The sequence below is a fragment of the Pan paniscus genome, chromosome 17 (genome assembly GCF_029289425.2).
Source record: "Pan paniscus chromosome 17, NHGRI_mPanPan1-v2.0_pri, whole genome shotgun sequence".
NCBI lineage: Eukaryota > Metazoa > Chordata > Mammalia > Primates > Hominidae > Pan > Pan paniscus.
The window spans coordinates 94,241,433-94,255,923 of NC_073266.2; the positions used below are offsets into that span (position 1 = coordinate 94,241,433).

Sequence of the window (14,491 nt, forward strand, 5' to 3'; positions counted from 1 at the left end):
GTAGCTAATTGGTACATAAGTTGGTAGAAACTGTCAGAAAATAATTGTATTTTGTATTTCAAAAGGATAAAGTTATAATTGCATTTTAAAACTGAGACATTTCATTCTAGGAATTTACATGAGCAAATAATCAGAGATGCACAAGACAGATCTGTGTGTGGGCATGTTTGCAGCTGCAACGTTTAGGAGTAACACTAATAAAAAGCAAGGGGGTGAGGTAGGGCGAATTTTAATTTGATATGTGGCTCTTAATCCTCCCACTCATAACCAAATGGCCGTCTCGGGACAAAAATCTTGTCTCCCCAAATCTCTTCTTAGGTGGGAGGCAGCTGGGCAAGGCATTAAAAAAAAAAAAAAACATAAAAAACAAATGCTGGGTGCGGTGGCTCACACCTGTAATCCCAGCACTTTGGGAGGCCTAGGCAGGTGGATCACAAGATCAGGAGATCGAGACCATCCTGGCTAACACGGTGTAACCCCATCTCTACAAAAAAATTAGCCAGGCATGGTGGCAGGTGCCTGTAGTCCGAGCTACTTGGGAGGCTGAGGTAGGAGAATGGTGTGAACCTGGGAGGCGGAGCTTGCAGTAAGCCAAGATCGCACCACTGCACTCCAGCCTGGGGAACAGAGGAAGACTCCGTCTCAAAAAATAAAATAAAATAAAATAAACATATATACAGGGTCTGATCCTCTCCACTTCCTTTTAGGGCTGGGATTATGCCCAATTAGCTCATGATCTGAGTCAAATGTTTGGGGTGGGGTGTATTTATTCAATGCTAATATAATTATGTGCACATAGCAAGACAAGTATTTGCACATGAGTTGTCACCAGTAATACAGATAATCCTGAAACTGGATTCTGTGGGGAAACAGAGTCTGGGGAAGCTAAAGATCCCACCTGAGTCTTTGATAAACAATAAAGGATAGCATGGGAATCCCCACTCCAGGCTCACCCCAGGCGCATCCTCACTCACTGTGTCTGACCCAGCTTCCTGTCTGTGAAATAAAGCTTCATGTGTTCTCTAAATGACTTTCTGGTTCTAATACTCTGGAGTGCTCCGATTCAACATGTGCATTCATCAGAAGCTCCAAAAATCCCACAAGAGTGGGGCACCCTTGCTTCGAAACGCAAAGCCAGGGCAATGTAAACTCTCCATGCTGCTTCCAGAAGTTTCCAACTGTCTGAAAGGCAGAAGTCACGGTATGAACATGTCAACAGTCTACTTAAAATCACAAGATCTATACATTTGGAAAAGATAACTTGATTTCTTTTTTTTTAAGTCATGGTGCAAAAGAATTTAATAAGTGACACATCGGTATAAAAAACACGTCGCTTGTAGCTCATCCTTTAAAACCAGAATAGCCAAATGAAAAATCAGTACAGAATTTTACTTAAATAAAAAATCAAAAGTACATGTTGGAAATTGAACTACTATGTTTTTTCTTCTTTTTGGAAATGACATACATGCTTTCTGGTAACTAATACTCTACCAAACATTGCACTAAACTAAAGCAGATAGACAACCTAACTAATTTCTGCAGAAAGGGTTTTCAACAAACATGCAAAGAACAGGATACCTTTTAGTGGATTTCCAGCACACAGCATACATTCATTAGTGCTCAGCAAAATAGTAACAAACACCAGCGTAGAAAGCATTTTGGCTTTCATAGCACTAACTAAAGAGCACACAGCATATCATACTTTGATCTTCAAGTGGGGAATCATGAAAGTTCCAAGATCATACCCACTAGGTTAGCATGAATATTCACCTATAAAATTTTTTTCAACAATAATGCTTAAAAGAGATTTCTAGAAAACAGTAGGACTACACCAGGAGAAGCACAAGACAGTGACATAAGGACTGCAAATGTTAAGACAAGGAGTTGATTTTCACATGTAGCTTTTAAGTAAAGGACATCTCTTTCAGTTAATTCCTACAGGCAAGACAAGCTGTGATCACAGGAGATTCAGAAATCTCAGGATGGACATCTGGCTTGAGTAACACCCTACACAAACATCAAAAACCCCATCGAGGCTGAAGGACTGAAACTCTGACCCATGTTAAAAAAAAAAAAAGAGAGAGAGAAAGAGCTGTGAGTGCACAAAAAGATTCATGCAAACCCTGCTGGTACAGAAGGTCGTGGTGGAGGGTTATTCCACACCGGGACAGAGGGTCGTGGTGGAAGGTTGTTCCACACCGGGACAGAGGGTTGTGGTGGAGGGTTGTTCCACACTGGGATGGAGGGTCGTGGTGGAGGGTCGTTCCACACTGGGATGGAGGGTCGTGGTGGACGGTTATTCCACACCGGGACAGAGGGTTGTGGTGGAGGATTGTTCCACACTGTTGGCACACCAACATGCATGCTGGGGGTAGGAGCCCTGGGTGGAATGCTTGGCATGGGCTTGCTCCCAAGGAGTCTGCCTCGGAAGCACTGAGAGAGGAGAGAGGGATCTATTTGGATCTACACGGGCAGGGGAGGAGTTCCAGGGTTATTAAGCACTAACTTAATACAAAAAGGTGTTTCAGGAGAAATAAGTCTAGGAGGGTTAGGTCATTTTGCTTTTGACCTATCAATACTTATCATGAATAAAGAGTTACAGAACAGAGTCAGTGTCTCCAAGATGTATTATTCTGTCACCATTAGCTGAGCCTATTCGTCTACTGGGTCAGTAACATCCACAACGATCCCATTCATTGCCTGGAAACCTAGCGCCACAGACTGTCTTGGGAAGTCGGCATAGAAGATGATTTGCACAACAAAGTCACGACTAAACCTCTGCTCAGGTCCAGTCTCCAGCTTTTTTTTTTATTTTTCTTTTCTTTTCTTTTTTTTTTTTGAGACAGAGTCTCACTTCTGTTGCCCAGGCTGGAATGCAATGGTGCAATCTCGGCTCACTGCAAGCGCCGCCTCCTAGGTTCACGCCATTCTCCTGCCTCAGCCTCCCGAGTAGCTGGGACTACAGGCGCCCGCCACCACGCCCGGCTAATTTTTGGTATTTTTAGTAGAGACGGGGTTTCACCGTGTTAGCCAGGATGGTCTCGATCTCCTAATCTCATGATCCGCCCTCCTCGGCCTCCCAAAGTGCTGGGATTACAGGCGTGAGCCACCGCACCCGGCTTCCAGCCTTCTTCTTCTGCTTTGCAGTCCAGGAACATTTATTCAAAAGCCAGAAAATCCACAAATGTGAGCAGCATGTCAAATATGTCACCAGCCTTTATTTTTATGGTGCTGCAAGGCTGCTGTGAAAGCTGCCGTGTTAAATCCAGGAATCCACTCCAGCAGTGATTCTTCAATGTACTTTTCTATCAAATGAATTCATTAAAAATAGCATGTAGGTGAACTTATTCGCTTCTGTGTCTTCAAACTCCTGGTAGTACCTGTCCATGAAATGTCTCTGTAGTAGCTGGAACTCCTCATCCATGATAGCGTCCTCCAAATATCCCACCACAACCTCAAATTCTGCATCAGAGGCGGAGGAGAGAGACAGCATAAAGCTCTTTTCTTCTAAGGCATCCGTTGTTGCCGCCTTACCCACCAGAGTAGGCCAGCAGCCCTAAGGCTCCTAGTGCGCTTGCGGACCAACCTGCTTGGAGGGCACAGTGGGGAGGAGGCCTCGCTGCCCAGGCCATGCCCACTCGCTGCCCAACCAGGTCAGTGCCTGCTGGTGAAACCCAGCCTCAGGCTCCCGGCTGTGGCCACAGCCGCTCTGCCCACCACCCATGTGGGTCCCAACTGAGAACTTTATTTACTTTTTTTAATTATACTTTAAGTTCTGGGGTACATGTGCACAACGTGCAGTTTTGTTACATAGGTATACACGTGGCATGATTTGCTGCACCCATCAACCTGTCACCTACATTAGGTGTTTCTCCTAATGCTATCCCTGCCCCGCCCCCCAACAGGCCCTGGTGTGTGATGTTCCCCTCCCTATGTCCATGTATTCTCATTGTTCGACTGCCGCTTATGAGTGAGAACCTGTGGTGTTTGGTTTTCTGTTCTTGTGGTAGTTTGCTGAGAATGATGGTTTCCAGCTTCATCCATGTCCCTGCAAAGGACATGAACTCATCCTTTTTTATGGCTGCATAGTATTCCATGGTGTATATGTGCCACATTTTCTTTATCCAGTCTATTATTGATGGACTTTTGGGTTGGTTCCAAGTCTTTGCTATTGTGAATAGTGCCGCAGTTAACGTACATGTGCGTGTGTCTTTATAGTAGAATGATTTATAATCCTTTGGGTATATACCCAGTAATGAGATGGCTGGGTCTAATGGTATTTCTAGTTCTAGATCCTTGAGGGATTGCCACACTGTTTTCCACAATGGTTGAACTTACACTCCCACCAACAGTGTAAAAGCATTCCTATTTCTCTACATCCTCTCCAGCATCTGTTGTTTCCTGATTTTTTAATAATCGCCATTATAACTGGCATGAGACAGTATCTCATTGTGGTTTTGATTTGCATTTCTCTAAGGACCACTGATGATGAGCATTTTTTCATATGTCTGTCGGCTGCATAAATGTCTTCTTTTGAGAAGTGTTTGTTCATACCCTTTGCCCACTTTTTGATGGGGTTTTTTTTCTTGTAAATTTGTTTAGAGAACTTTATTTCTTATGACGGGCTGCAACCTGCAGGCTGGGAAATGGAGCCTTCCGTTGAGACTGAAAGCAGGTGCTTGGAGGGAAGGAGGGTGGGATAGGAGTTTTATGTTAAACAGGTTAGCTAAATATAAATATTTAACAGGTTATAGGAGAAGCTATGAATATTCATGAAGAAAGGTCATACACCTGTGTGGGAAGCAAACTTATATGTTACATGTGTCCCATGTTCAGTTGGGATGAAGATGTAATATTAAAATGCAGTAAAATTAGGCTCTATGTCAAAAGGTGAAAGATAGGACACAAAGGTGCTGTGTGCACATCCTCCATAAACCAGCCAGAACCAGTCTGTGATTGTGATCATGTAAACCGGTCAGCTATCACGTCAAAACCAGGGAAAGGGGAGGCGAGTCTGGGTGCAGCATCAGGAGGTTGCTTGACTTCAGCAGAGGAGTCTTGGTTTTTTGTTTTCCAGGACTGGTTTCTGCTTATTTCTTAAGTAAAAAAGGTCCCGTGACAGTTAGTGAAGAAAGAAGTGTACTGAGGTATGACTGACCTCTTGTCTTGTCATGACCAGAAAACTAAAACCATTATGTTTTTTGGATTTTGAAATATTTGCATACACATAATGAGATATCTTGGGGATAAGACCCAAGTCAAAACATGAAATTTATTTATGTTTCATATACACCTTATACACATAGCCTGAAGATAACTTTATATAATATTTTTAATAATTTTGTGCATAAAACAAAGTTTTGACCACAATGTGTCACAAGGGCAGGTATGAAATTTTCCACTTGTGGCATCACATCAAACTTTTTGGATTTGGAAACTCAAAGTTTCAAATTTTGGAGCATTTTGGATTTCAGATTAAGGATGCTCAACCTGTGCAGTACTTTAAAACTATAATTTCCAGACTTCCAATGGTGCACCCCTATTAGACTTTCAGAAAGCACCCGCCAAGTAAGTTACTGATTTTACACGTATATGCACAACTACTGCACTAATATGCTTTGTTATAAACACACACATTTTAAAGGTTATAACAAAAATAAACAATATTTTATCTTAACTTTAAAAGTGTTTTTGCTGTGACTCCGACTTGTGTTTTGAGTGCAAGCAGCAAGACTGAATATGCGGCTCCCATGTCAGTTGAATACATACACCAAATGCTGAAAGGAAAGAGCCAGTGAGCACACCCTGCCCCCGCCCTCCAGTGGGGGCTCCTCATTCACTCTTCAGGGGTGTCCATGCCCCTCTGACATGCATGCATTTGGGGGATAAGAGACCAGTCTATGTAACACTCGTAAAATGTGATTTTCTTATTTGATTTTTAAAAATTAACAGATAAAGTTGTTTTTATGTGTTTTTTGTTTTGTTTTTTTTGAGACAGAGTCTCGCTCTGTTGCCCAGGCTGGAGTGCAGTGGTGCAATCTTGGCTCACTGCAACCTCTGTCTCCCGGGTTCAAGTGATTCTTCTGCCTCAGCCTCCCGAGTAGGTGTGACTACAGGCGTGTGCCACCATACCCGGCTAAGTTTTGTATTTTTAGTAGAGATGGGGCTTCACCATGTTGGCCAGGCTGGTCTCGAACTCCTGACTTCATCATCCGCCTGCCTCGGCCTCCCAAAGTGCTGGGATTACAGGTGTGAGCCACCACAGCCGGCCCAGATAAAGTTTTAATGGCTCTTCCTGCGTGCACCTCAGTTATTTATGGGGTGCATTCACTGATTCATATGCCTCATTTAAAACAAGAACAGGCTCAGATCCAGGTTTTGTAGAGCATAGGACTTTTACAATTTCTGAGAAGAATAAACTCTTTAACAAAAAGAACACCAAAAAAAGCCTTACTTTTACAACTTTTACAAATGCTTGTGACCCTCAAAACACACAGTTAGGGGACTCCCAGGGCCATGGAAGGGACCCCTGTGGGGGACCTACGACCACCATCACGGCCTTGTTGGCTTTCAAAGTATTTGAGGAGGCTGCTCCTGCAAACAAGACAGCCTGGGAAAGAGAGCTCCTTTGGAAAAGGTTGCTTAGTAGACTGGAATTTCAATGTCCTTCCCTGCCTGGGTCCTCTTCAATGGGCCATCAAAGAAAATTCTATCCTCTAGGCTAAACTGTTTAAAGAACAGTCCCTGCAGCACGGTGAATCCAGGTCTGGAGCTGCTAAGAACAGGAGCACAAATGTTTAGATAACACCAGTTATCACAACCATTCACTGTAGCTGTCTCTCTCTTCTCTTCCCTTCTAAAACTCAAGCTGTGGTCTTAGGATAGCAGTGCTCCAGGCTGGAGGAGGAGGATGTATAACATTTTAGTAAAGAACACTATGGACTCACTCAATAAGTCACACTGTCAGCTCCTGCCCATTAAGGGGGAGAGGGACCTGTTTTCCCTATTCCTCATGGGCGAGAAATTTGAGCTGAAACTCGTCTTGCAGAAATCTCGGTCTCCCTTTTAAGGCATTGTTTTCAATGTAAGATGGCAAAGGCAAATCCAGTAAAAGGTTGTGGCTAATACCGGACATTTACGGCCCTGAGAACAGTGAAATGCAGACGGTGGCGGTGGGGATGTGCTTGAGGCGAGGCTTAGCAAAGGGTTAAAGTATAGGCAAATTCGGAGGAAGGTAGACATGCCCAGGAGAAATTTCACTTTAGAAAAAAATCACAAATCCATTCCCTCTTTCGACCCCTCACTCCAGCAGTGCCTCACACATGAGTGCCTGACTCCAGATCATCCCTCTATGAGGCGCCTGTCCCTGACATGTCTCCAGGAGACAACTGCAGCCCAACAGCCACACAGGTGGGCCTGACGCGCTCTGCTCAGGAAGCGGCTGTGAACCCGCTGCCTTCCTAACACAAGTGTTAGTTCTCTCAGGGTGCCGTGGCCTTAACAGCAAGAGCCACAGCGTCTGTGCTCCCAACTGCCAGGGGCTCTGGCTTCCGGGAGGTGGCCTGAGAACCAGCTCAGACAGCAGGGATGGGCCGGGCCTGGCCCTCTGCTCGGGGCCACCCAGGCCTCAGGAGCGTGGATTTTCAGCCTCCTGTTTTACAACTGTCATACCCGGGATCCAAATCCCTTTCCCCTGCCGGCGCGGATCAAAGAAGGGCTCTCACCCCCACCGCAGTCTCCGCATCCCCGCAGGCCTCCCACTGCCCCATCCAACCGTGGCTGCTCCCGAGGCTGCAGGCAGGGTTAGGCCGCCTGTGGGCGACCACCCCGAGGCCTGTCCTCAGCTGCTGCGGGAGCGCCCTGCAAGGCTGGGTCATCACTGTCTACGCAGATCTCGCGTGGGCCCCTTTCCTGGCCTAGCACCCCCAACACACTAAGAAGGGCGGGCAGCATCCTGTTGGTCTGGACTCTGGCGAGGCTGCTCTGGGAAGCCGCAGGAACGTTCTGTGAAACAGGCTGACGACTCGGGACTCCCATAAGAGACAGATCTTGGTTTCCACGTGCCACGCCTACCCGCCATGCCCCGCAGTGTCACGTGGCTTAGAGAGCGGTCATCACGTGACCCGGAAGTGGTGGTCATGTGAAGGGGAAATGGCTGTCTCTGCCCAGGTACCCTCCTAGATCCACGGAGTCCACACTGAGGCCTTGGCGCCCAGGCCATTGCCAGGGCCTTGTTACACCAAGTTTAGGAAAACCGGATTCCGGGGTCACAGCTGCAGAGGAGGGGGTGGCGGGGGTCTCACAGGCCTCACCTCTGCACCTCCCCGGGGGCGGGATGAAGCAATCTGGGGTAACCCGGAGCAAGAGTCTGTAAAGAACCCCAAGGCCTGGGGTGGACTCCAGGCCCAGGTGCTTGCTGGGCCAGGTGCCCGAGCCTCTCAAGGCCCCCAGCCCTCACACCTGTGGGGCCTCGACCACTCCGAGCAGCTGGGGCCTCGGGGCCAGTCCCTGAGTTAAAAATAACCCAGCTAGGCTAGAAGCAAGGAAAGACAAGCGTGCTAGAAACTTCTCCCCTGCCAGGTCAAACAGGGAGGACATCCAGGGAACTTTCTAACTCTAACTTGGGTATAAAACCAGCTTTAGAAGTTGCTGTAAGTTAAGAATTCCTTCAGATAAAATTTTACCTGGGACTTGGTTTACCCTTTAAAAAATCTTTAAAGGAGGAGAGAATAGTTGACATTTCTGAATCCCTGAGACTAGCGAGCATGTGGCTAACGTCACGTTATTGAACAGAAAGGGCGGCGGGGATTTTTGTAGAGGCATTTCCAAGGACAGCGGACGGGCTCTGTGGGCTTAGGGCCCGGCGGCAGAAGAAAGAGGAATAAGTTAGAAATATTCGAGATTTTCCACTTAAAGCTTTGGGTAGAGGCCAATATTTTTGACATTTAAACACCCAGATGAGCCGTCTTTGGGTCAGGAACAAGGAGCTGTCTGGTTCCACATCCCTGGAGGTAGCCTGAGCGCTCAGCAGGCCTGAGTCAGGTCCGCCTCCTGCTACTGACGACTCACGTGATTGAGAATAAACGGCTTAGCCGTCTGAGCTGAGCCTCCTCCTAAATCTGTCGTGCAGTCTATACCCGCGTGTATAGACTCCGGGCCCTTCTTCCCCACGGCGGGATCTAGCAAGGCGCTTCTTTCCGGTGCAGCGCGGAGCCTGTGACTTATGCTCCGCTGCCATCTGGTGGCCCTACGCTCGAATTACAGCTCCAGGGTTTATTATGTTTTTTTAATTATTATTGTTTTGAGTGATGAGGGAAAACCCTTTTAAAAGTTGAACACGTGAGCCTGAAAAAGTTAAGAAAAGTCAAAACACATGACAGGGGAAGGGAAATAGGTGAGGAGCAGGCAGGATATGGAATGTGGACAATTTCCAGGGTCTTTGTAGAACTGCATGTTTACTTCTTTGAAAGATTTTGAATTCCTAGAGTATTCACCTAAAATGAAAGAACCACACGTATGCCAAACACACAGAATACCAATTATTTGTATTATGTAACATTTGGGATTGTCTACTTTACTCTTTTTTTCTCCATTCGAATGTCAAGTTGCTTTCAAGGAACCCTTTTAATGATGTCTAAACTGAAATCGAGACAACTGCTGCTGACTGGATTCGACACTTAACCCCCGGCCCTTGCCCTGGACAAGACCCAAGGGACCCTGGCTTTGAGTAGAACCCGCAAAGAATATAATACTGGCCGCTTCAGAAAATAATCCTCCACACCTGTGTCCAGCATGTTGGCGTATCCTCATCACGAGCGAGTTCTGCACTTGTGACTGATTTGCCTTTTTGGCAAAAAGAGATGGAAGTTGAGCTCCCTAGCGAGAGCAAGCGCTCATCATTTGCAGTACAGTGTGGGGTACAGTGTGGGGTACTAGAGGGAGGTGGTGCCAAGCTGCAGGGCACCAACAGGTGAGTGCCAGCAGGTGAACATACCCTGAAGGAAACCCACCAGGCGGGGCTACCTGAGGGCCTGTGTCCTGGGCAGGGTGACCAGGTGGCCGTCCCACCTGGTTCGAGAGTGTGTGCATCAGGGCCACCACCTGCTCTCTTGCTCCTCTCTTCTGAACATCATTAAAACAAGTTCAAAAATGTTCATCTCCAGCCATGACCCCAGGGCCACTGACAGATGCCTGCTCTTGGCAGGGGTGCGGCTCTGGGCAGCCTGCAGGGCCTGTCCTGGCCAGCAGGAAACGACACCAAACAACCATTTCCTGGGTGATTTCAGGCAGACCCAGGACTCCTTTGATCATCCAGAATCAGGACTCTGAGGATTTATTGAAGGCCTCAGGCTCTCCAGAGGGCCCCACTTGTCAGAGTCATTTCACTCCCCAAAATGTTGGCCAATTCCTGATGCTAGCAGCCTAGCTGGGTGGGGTGGGGCAGGTGCGGCCATGGGAAATCCAGGCTGTTGGCCTTTTAAGTTGGGAGTTAGCAAGAGTTGCTTCTTGTAACTGGCTCAGTGTAAGTAAGGCCTCTGCATTAGATTTATAGGCTCTGCCTATCCCGACAGTTCCCCAAACCTCCCAGCCCTCCGCAGCCCAGGAGAGTTCATCGAGATCATCTTTCTGTCTCAGGTCAGTGCCCTGGGAAGGGCAGCAGACTGACTTTTCTCGCCCTGCCCGTGGCTCCATGGCTGGCACACAGGATGTGCTCTGTGAGGTTGCCTCTTGACTCTCCTCCTCTTGACATTTGCTGGCCCCAAAAAATGATGAAGGTTTTTCTCATTCTAAAACTCAATCCTTCTGAGTTGGCTTGGCCTTCGGTGGATTAAAGATTAGGATCTGGAGCCCCCGAAACCTTGAGCCAAAACCTCGTTCTAGCTACCAGCCGTGGGTACCTGGGCAAGTAACCTGCCCTTTCTGGGCTGAACTTTCCTTAGATGTAAATGAAGGCAATAATAGCATTGAACAGGGTTATTGGAAGCACTAAATTGGGACACTGTGTGTAAAGGTTAAGTGCTTAGCCGGGGCTGAGACCAGCAAACACCGGAGCCTCTGGGTGTCTGTGCTCACTGCCTTTCCTGCTCTGCGCCTGGGGAAGATGCCCTGCACCTGGCGCTCACCTGTGCCTTAGGCCCAGGACGCACAGTGATTCACCACGCTGCAGAGCCGGCCGCACCCTTCAGTGAGTGACCCCTGCTCTTCAGGGTCCTGCTCTCCCTCAGCTTATACTTTAACACTTCAGACTTTTTGAAGCCTTTGGCCTTAGGCTTTGCTGAGCCAGGTTAGGGGAGGAGAAGGCAGAGGCGAAGAAAGAAAGGGGACTCAATTGCATATCTTTTTTTTTTTTTTTTTTTTTTTTTTGGAGACGGAGTCTCGCTCTGTCACCCAGGCTGGAGTGTGGTGGCGCGATCTCGGCTCACTGCAAGCTCCGCCTCCTGGGTTCACGCCATTCTCCTGCCTCAGCCTCTTGAGTAGCTGGGACTACAGGTGCCCGCCACCACGTCCGGCTAATTTTTTTGTATTTTTAGTAGAGACGGGGTTTCACTGTGTTAGCCAGGATGGCCTCGATCGCCTGACCTCATGATCTGCCCGCCTCGGCCTCCCAAAGTGCTGGGATTACAGGCGTGAGCCACCGCGCCCGGCCGGATTAATTGCATGTCTAAGGTGAGGCCCGGGGCTCTACGTTCACCATGGTCCCCTCATTAAAAGCTGTGAAGTCAAACACCAAGACCCAGAGAATTTAATACTAATACGTGGCCTAAGTTAGACAGCAAGTGCATGACAAAGATAGAATATGACCTTAGCGCCACCCAAATACAAAGGAACAGACTCTTCTCAGGCACATCGCGTCTGAGGCCTGTGAGGTCGCTGGGCCTGTCAGGAGGCCTGGCTTCCTCCCGCTCCCTGCTCCTTCTCAGATTCTGTCATGATCAACTTCCCAGGAAACTCGAATGTTCTATTTTATTTCAGGAACTAAAAATAAGGAAGATTCTCTGACAAAATTGCATGAAATGCATCCTGTCCTTCTTTCTCATTTCAAGCATGAATGAACTCGGTGTGAGGAGACTAAGCCAGGCGGCAGGGGTCTAGCATTTCCCGCCTGTGGGTGCAGGAGGCAGACATCTTAATTTTTAGAGCTGCTCTGTAGGCGCTTTACAGCTTCCTCTTCTAGCTGCTCAGGCCATAAATCTCTAGACTGCCAGGCTCCAAACTCATGGGGAATGTCCTGCACCCCAGCAGCAAGTCCTGCAAACACAACACTGGGTCATACGTGGCCCATAAATAACGCGCACGTTGAGCCTCAACCTCAGCTGGTGAGGTCTGCTGTCCGGAGGCCGTGGACTTGCGAAGGCCTGAGTGAGCCCCTCCAGACTGCCCAAGACAGAGGGTGACACTTCCTGGTGGTGGAGAACCCGGCAGCATCAGCATCAGGTTAGACAGAAACAGCAACAAGGATAAATCCTGCAGGAAAATAGGGAGAGCCTGATGGGATAGGACCGCCCAGTGCTGCAAGCTTGTGCCTTTTCTGGATACTTCCATGGTGCAGGTCACTGCAGTCTGGGAAGTGCCTGCTTGGCCCTGTCCCATAGCAGGCACTCGGCCACCTTGCTGAGAGTGAGGAGACAGAGCTCACAGGCTGGGCAGAGAGACACAGAGACCCAATGGCTGGGGAGGGGAACACTGCCCCCCAAGTCTGAGGGAGTGTGAGGTTGTGGGGAAATTGTTGGAGCCTGTGGATATGCATGGGGCCCACAGCCCCTGCCCAGGGCACCTGCATCTTCCATCAGCCTGGGCATGTAGAGTGACCCCACCACCAAGCCCAGCCCTGCTCTGAGCCTTGGAGTGTTGGATTCAGGACAGTGAGGAGACCAGGCCCACTTCTCCTGCCGCTTCAGGGTCTTGGGGTGTAGTCCTTACCAGACACTATACTTCTGTACCTAATCGTACAGGGGCAAGTGGAGTTGACAAAGGGTCATGACCAGGCATGATTGCTGACCTAGAGCATTGACTGAGCATGTGCCCTGCATCAGGGTCTGCTGTGGTCTGAACGTGTCTCCTCCAGAATCCAAATGTTGAAACTCAAGGCCTAATGTCGTGGCATTGGGAGGTGGGGCTTTGAGAGGTGATTAGGCCCTGAGGGCTCCTCTCTTGTGAATAGGATGAAGGCCTTCATAAAAGAGGCTTCACATAGGGTTTGGCATCTTTCTTTTCTGTCTCTCCTCATGTGAGGACACAGTGTTCCTTGCCTTCAGAGGACACAGCATCAAGGCACCATCTTGGAAGGGGAGAACAGCCTTCACCAGACACTGAACCGCCAGTGCCTTGAACTTGGATTTCCCAGCCTCCAGAACTATGTGAAATTAGTTTCTGTGCTTTATAAATTATCCAGTCTCGGGTATTTGTTGTAGCAGCACAAATGAACTAAGACATGATCTTAGCATGCACTGAGCCCATGGTTTTCCTGTAAAATGAAAATATTTGCACCTATCGCAGGGGCTGTTATGAGGCCTGGAGATAATGTGCCAACAACCAGCAGATAGTAGGAGCACTGCTGATGGTGGTTACCAGGGCGATGAAGCCTAGCTCTCCAGTCGGGCTTAGGGACACACTCATGCAGATGGGATTCTTAGGACTCCTCCAAGTCATTTCTAACACATGGAACTTGTGGGTTATTTCCCCTTCATTTCAGGTCCTCTATCGAGGGAACCTGGGTCCTGGGACAAAGCTGCCACTATGGCCATGGGAGGAAGCACTGAGCAGGGAGGGGAAGCGGAGACAGCCCAGTCTCTCCCTTAACAGAGCAGCCCTGACAGCTGGCATCAGACAGTGCCTGTGACGAGGTCAGGGCCACTAGGCAACACTTTTCAGGGAAGGGAAGGCTGGGTATGTGCTGGGCACCTGTATGCTGGTGGTGGGGGTTAAACCGCGTGAGGCTGAAGGAGCCACCCTCCTGAGTCTGTCTCTGTCAGGGCGGGGAGTGGGCTGGAGTCACTATCTTAGGACATATGGCAGATTTTTCTAGGATTCCTGTTGGATGGGGATATAGTAAGTGAAGGAAAACCCCAGGAGTAAGGAAAGGTCTTATGGTCTCAAGCACGGAACAACACATTTTTTGTGGGTGTAAAGGCCAGATAGTAAATATTTTAGGTTTTGTAGACTACAATCTGGTTCTGTGGCAGAAGTGGCAACACACCATACAGAAGTAAGTGGATGTGGCTGTATTCCAATAAAACTTTACTTACAAATCGTAAATAGGGAGTGCGATTGGTTCTGAGGCCTAGTTTGCCAACCCCTGTACAGGAGAAAGAGCATAGACACTACCCTAAGTCCCACAACCTAATCCCTGTTCTGCTGGTGCCAGGTCTGCGGCCTTAGGCAAATGCTGTGTCCTTCTGAGCCTGCTTCCTCTGCTTCCTCATCAGTAGAAAGTGGTTAGCAGTATCCACCTCTTAGAGCTGTGATAATGTGTGCAAAGCCGCCAGGACAC

At 48.3% G+C, this 14,491-nt stretch overlaps 1 pseudogene; it reads right to left on the minus strand.

Annotated features, from left to right (window-relative positions):
- Positions 1-1,783: 1,783 nt before the first annotated feature.
- LOC129394593 (uncharacterized) lies at positions 1,784-13,650 on the minus strand (annotated as a pseudogene).
- Positions 13,651-14,491: the final 841 nt, after the last annotated feature.